The sequence below is a fragment of the Hordeum vulgare genome, chromosome 4H (assembly GCF_904849725.1).
Source record: "Hordeum vulgare subsp. vulgare chromosome 4H, MorexV3_pseudomolecules_assembly, whole genome shotgun sequence".
In the NCBI taxonomy this organism is placed as follows: Eukaryota; Viridiplantae; Streptophyta; class Magnoliopsida; order Poales; family Poaceae; genus Hordeum; species Hordeum vulgare.
The window spans coordinates 275,129,143-275,140,023 of NC_058521.1; the positions used below are offsets into that span (position 1 = coordinate 275,129,143).

Sequence of the window (10,881 nt, forward strand, 5' to 3'; positions counted from 1 at the left end):
GTTTTGCGAGAGGGGCAAGGAGAATACATGGTAGACTGATTTGATGGTCAAAAGTAACTGAGAGCAGTAATTTTGTATGGTACATATAAAATTGGGTGATGGAGATGAAGATCATCACAACACCGTAGAATATAAAGCTTTAAAACATTATTGGAACACAAATTGCGACTAGAAATAAAAGCTAGTGACTAAAAATCGAATGTTTCTCTCGAACTCTTTTTGTATCATCAGCGGGGCACTCCCACGAAAATCAGACTGAGAATGAGGCACCGCACAGCCAGCACTGCATGGAAATATGAAGATAAACTCTGTGTCATTCAAACCATGGAGCAAACTGGGTCAAGGAAAAATTTATACAAAGCGTATGTAACTTACTCATATCTTGCGTGCATCCAAGCTTTATTCAGTTGACCGACTCAACAACCCATCACGGTGCATATAATCCAGTGGTCGCCCCTGTATGGCCTTGTGGCAAACAAATTCCACACCGGCGGTTGCCATCCGGGGTCCATGAATGAAGATCAACCACCTTTTCATCACTAGAATTGTTTGGAGGCCCAATAACAATCAGCCGGTCACCACACACTCGGAAACCCATGTCCCTGCCTTTGTTTGTAGACTACACAGGCAATTTTCCACAAGGGATCAACTTGTTGTCCAGCTTATCATACTGCTTCAAATCGTTATTCTCACTGTAATCAGCAGCATAAAGATCATCGTTGACAACTGCAAGGAGTGGAGGATTTCCCAGCAATATTTGGTTGAGCCCGTGAGACATGTTGTCGATGACTCTCCATGACTGCAGGATCAAGTCATACTCCTCACCGCAAGTCAATACCTCGCGGTTACTGCCGACAACACCAATTACATAGAACTTGTCGTCCATGAACGAGCGAGAGCATCTGTACCTATCCCTATTCATGCTGGGAAGGGTTGTCCAAGTATGTGTCTCCGACTCCGAGTCATACATCTCTGCGGAGCTCAATACATTAGTACGAGAAGAATCAAGGCCCTGCGATATACGCCTTTTCACCGTCATTCGCTGACCCAAACAAGTACCGTGGGGTCTTCATCACATCAGTCAACTCTATCCATGAATTGGTAAGGATGCTATATCTCAGGGCACCCCTTCCGTAGGACACAAACACTAGCACCTCGGTTCCTACATCGATCTGTTGCCGGCCGTATTTTTGAGCCCGTGGAATATTGGGCACTTGGATCCAGCACCCAGTGGACGGGTCATAAGCTTCCCAGCCTAGAGGATTATTACCACAAGAGAGGTAGAGCCGGTGCTCTGCGACCCCATTCTTGCGATGCAGGCAGTAGATGTCCCCATTGCGAATCACCGAATTGAATTCATGGTTCAGGGAGGCGATGGCGCCGTTGTAGCGACCCGACTCAAAACGAGTCAAGCCTTTGTGTATTTGTGCCATCCCTGGATCAGTATGCTGGCACACACAGTACATCAATGTATATATCAAAGTGCAATCACATGTAAATAGCGTAAAACTGATATATACCTTAAATATCTCAGCGGAAGCAGTTAAGGGAGTCTAGTCCCAAATAACACAAACGGCAGGTTGAGTGCGGACCGTAACCCTGAATCGTACACTTACTCATCGAAGAAAAATATCTGCAACATAAGACCTTGCAGCCGTGTAGGTCAACATATTGAATATGCCGGCAAGTCACATATGAGAGGGGGTAAAATATCATCTATAATATATGCATATATGGCAGGTGGTGTTGTAAGTTTTAGCGTAAAGCAAATTTTCTCCTACAACAAGGGAAGGGCTAAAAGCAAAATATTACTACGATGTTGATTGTTAATGAGATGGTTCCGCCAACCAGTTCTCATACCCAAGTTATCAATATTACCCTCATCAAGTATTTATAATGGTGTTGAGAATTTCAGATAACCTCAGTTCCTTTGGCTCAAGTTGTCCATGACTGTGGACACGGCTAATCGATTAGGTTTGAGTACTCTGTAGAGTTTTGCACACGTTCCCCACAAGATTTGATCGCCTCCGTGTATGTCCTCGCACTTCAGGGTGTTTGAAGACCGGATGATCAAAACATGGTCTTTCAACGGGTCCCTCGGAATCCCTGTCGGTGCCCATCCATTCCTACCGTTCTTCTACATCTGCTAGCACCGCCTGTCCAGAGTCGCCGCGTTGTCCAACCAAGCCAGAGCCCATAATGACTTGTGGCTGTGCAGGTAAGCCTTGGGTCTTGAAAATATCCGTCCGTCTCTTTGAGCCTGGGTGAAGCTTTCCGCAGGATGTCATGGCCGTCTCCAGCATCCCGGGTCATCCACTGGTTTCTCCAGGGAGCCGATCAACCGTCCTTCACCCACAGTTGCGTTGCATCACGAGGTCTTGAAAAGTCTTGACTTAACCGGTCTTGGTTAATAAATTATTCTCGCATCACTCGTGGTAAACTCTCAACCAGAATCTCGTCTACTCAAGCATAGCAATATGAAATTTGTCGTCCCGGGCCAAGTAACGGGGTTGTTGGGTGCCTACCACATGATACTAGAATATGTAACCATAATTTCCAAGTACCTAGTCAGCATGCAATTGGGCATAGGATGGTAGAACTACGATGCATAAAACATACGTGATACATGGTCAAATGACTTGCCTGGTATTACTTGATGAAGATAGTCGCTCTCAAAATCCTGATAATTCTACTCGCCACACTCCGAGCAATCTATCGAAAATGAATAGCATTCAATAAACATTCATGCCAAAAAGGAAGAACCAAGAGAACATAAGAACAAAGCATGTCTTGGTGCAAAATAACAACGTACTACGGTTTAACAAAAAAGGTCCTAAGTGTGTTGTAAAGTGAAGGTGCATGAATGAGATCAAAAGAGGTAATGGACGATGAACTATTGCTATATAAGCTCGACTTGCATACACTATGGGAGATGATCAAAAATATTGGTAGAACAACATGAATGTTGTTTGACAAATAGTATAAGACATAAGAATTTGTTTGTAGAAAGAATTTCTTGAAATGGAGCACTACAACGCAAGTTATAGCGAATTGAAGTATGAATTGAATTTACATTTAAAAGGTCAAGAGAAGTTGAACTGAAGTACGATGGTTACGTACAAAAATATATGACATGAGTGTTTAGGGGTAAAAGGAATCAATTGAAAAGGTGGTCCGATTTGCAAGATAAGATCAAATGAATGTTCGAATACAAATTTGAATCGCTCAAATTTGTAAGGTTCAAAGGTCGAAACTAATGATGCTACTGGATATAGGAGATCAATATGAGCGTGTAGAAAAAAGAATTACTAGATTTGAACTAGCGGATCAAAAGATACAAATACGTCAATATAACATTGAATCGGCTTAAAACGATGTGAACACTTTTGGGCACTAATAGATAAATCTGATTTGATCAAAATTATAAGTTGAGAAGTTAAAACTAATGATACAAACGGAAAGATTACTTTGATACGAATGCGACGCAATTGAATTCATCTAAAACGGAGCTACGGATAAAAAGAGATGATCAAAAGAAGTTTGAATATGAATATGAACAAATTTCGAAATTTGAAAATTAAAAAAAATTGATATGATAGGTTCATAGGATAGGTGGGATCAAGACAAAACTCTAGGCGTTGGTTTCATCTAATTCGGATAAACGAGTAAAAAGTTATGGCTATTCGAAAAATCAGGGCCAAGCTGTTTTACGGAATAAAAGTGCTACGTCTAAAATAATTCTAGTACTAATGTGGAAATACGAAGACTAATTAATATATCTAATTACTCTACCGTATACTAGTTTAGGAATACTAATCTAGAAATAATAAACTACGGGGGTATAAAAAAATACGAAGAGAAATACCTTTAGAATGCAGAGTAAGAATTAATTCCAATGAGGAGACGACTTCGAGAAATCCCGCCGAAGAGAAGAAAAAAAATATTTTTATTTAATAAATCTAGTTAAACCAAAAGATTGATTTAACCCGAAATAGATGATTTTTAGATGCTCATATGGATCTATATTTATAGGTGGAAGGGAGATCTAATGGTCCATAGATAGGCAATGTGGGACTAAGCATATACGTAAAGAGGCGGAAAAAAAAGAAGAAGTGCCGCATGGGCTGAAAGACTTTGGTCAGCCGCATGAGCCGTTACGGCCGGCGTGGCCTTTGTTTTTTTTTTGTTTTTTTTTTGCGAGCGAACAATTTTTTTTTGAAACAAAGAGGAAAAAACGTATAAATGAAAAAGAGAGAACATTTTAAATAGACATATTATATATGAAAATTTTCAGAATAAAATTTTCTAAAACATGAACATATTTTCAAAACCAAAAAATTACTTTTTTTCAAAAAATTATTTTTTTGCAATAACTTTAAAATGAAAAGGAATTTGAATTTCAAATAAATTGGAAATACTTAAAATTTGAATCAAGACATTGTCTCTGATTTTGGAGGGTCATTTTCCTCCTCTCGTTTGATTTTTTTAATCAAAGGGTTTTGAAAATATTCAAACTCAAAATTGAAAAGGGATTCAAAATAGAAAATTTTGGGAAAGTCATTTTATTCCCTCTCATTTTTTTGAGAAGTTTCAAATTCCACTCAAGTTTCAATCACTCAAACAAACAAACAATCAATCTAATAATTATATTAACATTCCAAAATTTATAATTTTGGGATGTTACAGCCGTAGTCCCACCTGGACAGAAGTTGGAGGCAATGGATAAAGAGGTGATGACCTATCACATCAATGGTATTGCTCCACGAGTCCCCAGCCTGCTGCTCTCCACCCTCCTCTACACCTGACAAAAGTCAACACTTCATCCATCGTCTTACTATTTTTTACGAGTAATTTATTAGGACAGAAAAGCATACCTGTAGGATTCAGGCGCGAAGAGGACTCTAGTGACCTTGATGATATCATGCAGGTTACGAACTCGCCTAATGGCGATGTGGTGGTGTAGTAGGCAGGTGTGGGTGGTAGTGGCACCCAGGGAAGGAAGAGCATGAGGAGAGGGTCGGTCTCCTCGGTGGTGCACCTGCCTGCGCGCATCAGGGAGATGTGGGGGAACCCGCATCAGCGAAATCGAAACCAATCAACAGGGACGAGGGGTAGAGGAAACCCTAACCTTCCATGGCGGTGGCTACTAGTGCGTGGTAGTGGATCTGAGGCTAGGACCAGAGGAGGTCGACGACGACGGCGAGAGGAAGGGGTGGATCTGGGCGCGCCATTGACGCCGCTCATCTGCTGGTTCGCGGCAGTGGTAGATCTCCCTCCCTCTTACCCTCTGATGGGGGGAGGAGGAGGAGGAGTGGGGGAGGCCATGGCCGGCGGCGAGGTCCATCCATCTGAGGCGAGCAGAGGTCTCTCTCTGAATCGGGGCAGGATGTGGGTGCGAGGGGGTGGGTTGGTTCCACGCATCGGTAGCTTTGGGCTTGGGCTGAGAATTATAGCAATGGCGCATCCCAGAGAGGTGCTCCATTAGTAACCCTGCTTACTAATGGCGCACCAGTTGGTGGTGCGCGACTAGTAGTTTTGCAACATAAAAAATGTAGTAGTGGCGCACTCTGCCCCGGTGCGCCATTAGTACTTTTGGAAAAAAAATTGTAACTATTATGGATGCCATATACAATTTTTCAAAAAAAAGCACAATACCTTTGTAAACATTCTTACAGTTGTAACTATTATGGATGCCATATACAGTTGTACATATACCTTTGTAACTATTATGGATGCCATTCTGAAAACTTTGATTGTAAACATGCAACCATGTCATAAATGGCAAAAACCAAGTAACAAACATTGGTGTGGCAGGAACATCTTATTACATCTTAATGGGAACAGCAGGGAATACCCCCTAGGAAATAATTATATTGCAACATATATAGTACACTAATCTTACATGAGTACCCATGGGATTCAAAGAACATGCTTGTGTGCCCAAACCTAACTAACAGGATCATGGGCGAAAGGACGAGAGGCAGACAGCAAATGGTAGCAATTTATTCAAAGATTGAAAATACATAGAAATTTCAACAAACCTCAAGATCAGGGAGAGCTCTATCTGCTTGAAATTGGTAGAATGAATGCCAAAGAAGCTTTTCTGGATCACCATCCTCAGAGCGTAGTTGATTCAGCAACATGTTGTAGCTCAAATGAAAGGCACTAATCAAGAATATAATAATATCAGAGCCAGCAATATAAAAGAAAATTATGCATTTAAACAACTGGAAGAAACATAAGAAATACAGAAACAGTAAAATATTACTTAAACAGAAATACTCCATCTTGACTATGAAACTACAATACAACAGCAACTATCCTAATGACCTGAATCCACCATCTATTACTTTGGTGTGAAACACTCAAACCAAGAACCATAACCTGAGCTTTTAAGGCGCATAGTTTGAGCTCAAGAGAGAAGCTAATAATAATGTTTTTCTTCCAACGACAAAGTAATAGGCCACTAGGGTATACTACTACACTTCCAACAATATGCTAGTTTGGAGGCTAGGAAACGGTCAGTCCAAGAAGCCATGAGATCAGTAACATTTACTAACCTTGATGAGGCCCTCTTGGAAAAGTATCTCAATCACTTCCTTTAAATTGTGCCATTAGTATTTTTTTTTTGAATAGTAATGGCGCTCGGGGGAGGAAGGGGTGGGTGGTGCGCTCAACCGATTCCGTTCGAGGAACCGAGCGAGGAGACGGGGGAGGGTGCGGGGGGTTGGCGGCGGCGGTGGAGCGGGGGAGGGTGCGGGGGGTCGTTGGGGGCGGTGGAGCGGGGGAGGGTGCGGGGGGTTGGCGGCGGCGGTGGAGCGGGGGAGGGTGCGGGGGGGTCGTTGGGGGCGGTGGAGCGAGGGAGGGTGCGGGGGGTCGTCAGCGGCGGTGGAGCGGGGGAGGGTCCGGGGGGTCGTCGGCGGCAGTGAAGCGGGGGAGGGTGCGGGAGGCAGCGGCGGTGGTGGAGCAGGCCGGGAAGGGTGCGGGGGGTCGTCGGCGGCGGTGGAGCGGGGGAGGGTGCGGGGGTCGTCGGTGCCGGTGCTGCGGGGGATGGTGCGAGGGGTCGGCGGCGGCGGTGGAGCGGGCCGGGGAGGGTGCGGGGGGTCGTCGGCGGCGGTGGAGCGGGGGAGGGTGTGGTGGGTTCTCGGGGACGGTGGAGCGGGGGAGGGTGCAGGGGGTCGTCGGTGGCGGTGGAGCGGGGGAGGGTGCGAGGGGTCGTCGGTGGTGGTGGAGCGGGCCGGAAAGGGTGCGCTGGGTGCTCGGCGGCGGTGGAGCGGGGGAGGGTGCGGGGTGTCGTCAGCGGTGGTGGAGCGGGGGAGGGTGCGGGGGATCGTCGGCTGCGGTGGAGCGGGGGAGTGTGTGGGGGATCGTCGGCGGAGGTGGAGCGGGGGAGGGTGCGGGGGATCGTCGGCGGCGATGGAGCTGGCCGGGGAGGGTACGGTGGGTCGGCGGCGACGGTGCAGCGGGGGAGGGTGCGGGGGGTCGTCGGCGCCGGTGGAGCGGGGGAGGGTGCGGGGGATCGTCGACGGCGGTGGAGCGGGCCGGGGAGGGTGCGGGGGGGTCGTCGGCGATGGTGGAGCGGGGGAGGGTGCGGTGGGTGCTCGGTGCTGATGTAGCAGGGGAGGGTGCGGGGGGTCGTCGGCGGCAGTGGAGCGGGGAGGAGGCACCCGAGACAAGCTTGGAGGAGGTGGAGAGAGTGAAAGTGGGGAAAGTGAGTGTGGTAGGTGGCTGTCCAAAATATCTAGCTGGTCCCAGGTTACTAATGGCGCACGACCTACAAATGCGCCATTAGTAATTACTAATGGGGCACCAGCTGGTGGTGCATCATTAGTAGTTTTGCAAAAAAAAATTATAGTAGTGGCGCAACACCTACAGATGCGCCATTAGTAACCCTGGTTACTAATGGCGCACCAGTTGGTGGTGCGGCACTAGTAGTTTTGCAAAAAAAAATATATAGTAGTGGCGCACTGGGTGAGTGGTGCGCCATTACTAGTTAAACTAGTAATGGCGCACTGTACCCCGGTGCGCCATTAGTACTTTTGCAAAAAAACTATATATAGTAGTGGCGCACCGAGTTTGTGGTGCGCCATTAGTGTCCATCACACTAATGGCACACCTGCACATGGTGCGCCACTTCTATATAGTAGTGGCGCACTACTTGTCTCGTGCGCCATTAGTGTCTATATCATCTATAGCCCTTTTCCTAGTAGTGACAACAACAACAATAACAACAACCACAACAACAACAACCGCAACCACCACCACCACGACCACCACCACCACCAGAACAACAACAACAACAACAACAACAACAACAACAATGACAAATACAATAACAACAACAACGACAACAACAACCAGAACAACAACCAGAACAACAACAACAACAACAACAACAACAACAACAACAACAACAATGACAACTACAATAACAACAACAACAACAACAACAACAACAACCACCACCACCACCACAACAACAACAACAACAACAACAACAACAACAACTACAACAATGACGACGAGAACGACAACAACAAGGACAATAACGATAACAACGACGACAATGATAACAACAACAACAACGACAACATCGACATTTACGGCATTAACAACAATAACAACAGCAACAACAACAACAACAACAACAACGAACACAATGGCGACGACGACTACTACAACAACAACAAAGGTGATGACGACGACGATGACAACAACCAAAACAACAACGACAGAAACAACGACAACAACAATAACAATGACAAGAGTGACAACGACGACAACAATGACAACAAGAACAACAATAACAACAACAAGAACAACAACAAAGACAATAACAACAACAACAACAACAACAGAAACAAACATCAACAACAAAAACAACAACAACAACAACAACAAGAACAACAACAAAAACAACAACAAGAAAAACAATGAACACGACTATGGCGATGACAACAACAACAACAACAACAACAAAAACAACAACAACAACAACAACAACAACAACAACAACAACAACAACAACAACAACAACAACAACGACAACAACGACAACAACAACAACAACAACAACAACAACACCAACGACGACAACGACGACGACGACGACAAAAATAACCACAACCAAAACAACAAAAACAACAACAACAACAACAACAACAACAAAAACAACAACAACAACAACAACAACAACAACAACAACAGCAGCAACAACAATGAAGACGACGACGACAATAGAAACAACAACAATAAAAACAAAAACAACAACAAAAACAAAAACAACAACAACAACAACAACAATAAAAACAACGAAAATGACGACCACGACGACGACAACAACATCAACAACAACAACAAGAAAACAACAACAACAACAACACCAACAATGATGACGACGGCGACAAAAACAACAACAACACCAAGAACAACCACCACAACCACAACAACAACAACTAGAATAACAACTACAACAACAACAAAAACAACAATAACAACACAACGACAACAACAACAACAACAACAACAACAATAACAACGACAACAACAACGACAACCTCGACAACAACGACAACGACGATGATGACAACGACGATAACAACGACGACAACGATGAAGATAAAAACGACAATGATGAGAACAATGTCCACAATGACAACAACAACAATGACAACAGGTGTAAGATCCAATTTTCTTAACTCAGGATGTTAATAGATCATTCATCTGCATCTCATATTTTTCTATGCGTTATTTGCCTTTATGAAAAATTCTATTCATTATGCAACTACGGGCAATTTATTGGAGTGGAGATAATATGACTTCTCCCCTGTTGAATAAAAAGTTCATAATGTTTAAAATATTATTTGAAGTTGTCCGATTTGGTTTTGCAAATTTTTATAAACACCGAATTATTTTTAGTTGAGTTTTTCAACTCTCATTGTGTGGCCTATTGCAAAAAACTCATTTTCAAAAGTTTGCATTAGGTGGAACTAGGGTTCCTATAGATATATTATATGTATATGTATATATATATAGTATATTTTAGTATATATATATATATATATTAGTTGTATATATTATTCTGTTTTATTAAGTATTTTAGTATATATATTAGTATATATGTATTCTGGTATTTTCTTGGCCAGATATATATATATATATATATATATATATATATATATGTGCGTAGGTATTTTTTTTATTTCCTGTAGCAGTATTTTTTTAAGAAAAAAAAGACAACGGGTGCCACCAGGGGCCAGCCCACTAGCACCGAGCTGGCAGGCTAGCGCCCCAGCGCACCATGGAGCCAGCGCACCAGGCAGGCAGCCTCCACGCCAGCAAGAGCCATCGGTCCAGCCCCTTACCATCCAGACCGAGGCAGGGACCGAGTCCCAGGCAACCCAGCCGGGGGCCTTGCCCAGCGAGACCAGCGGCCAGGAGACCTAGCGCGCCACAGCCTCCAGAACCCCAGCGCCAGGACTCCTGTCCCGAGACGGATCAACCTTGCCTCGTTTTCTGCTGGGAACCGAGTAGAACTCTTGTTCCTCGCGAGGGCATAAAGCCAGGGACCGAAGCCCTGCCCCGATTTCGATTTGTTCCGATCCGACTTGCACGCGCAGCAGCCTCAGCCACCGCAGAGCACGCCGGAGCACCTCACAGTCACCGGAGTTCATCCAACCGTCACCAGAGAAGCATCATCGGAGGAGCCACACCGAGACGGTTTCATTTTTCCCCGCTGTTCGTGGTGAGAACGCACACACGGTCCGATTCACCAAACCCTGATGAACAGCTTCAGGACAAATTAAACCTATTTTTAACCTGTTTTTAGCTCTGTCAGATTCTCGGTATAATTTTGAAACGCGTTTATCTTTTTACTCGTAA

At 44.5% G+C, this 10,881-nt stretch overlaps 1 pseudogene; it reads right to left on the bottom strand.

Moving 5' to 3' along the window:
* Positions 1-206: 206 nt before the first annotated feature.
* On the bottom strand, positions 207-10,348 carry LOC123450457 (annotated as a pseudogene).
* Positions 10,349-10,881: the final 533 nt, after the last annotated feature.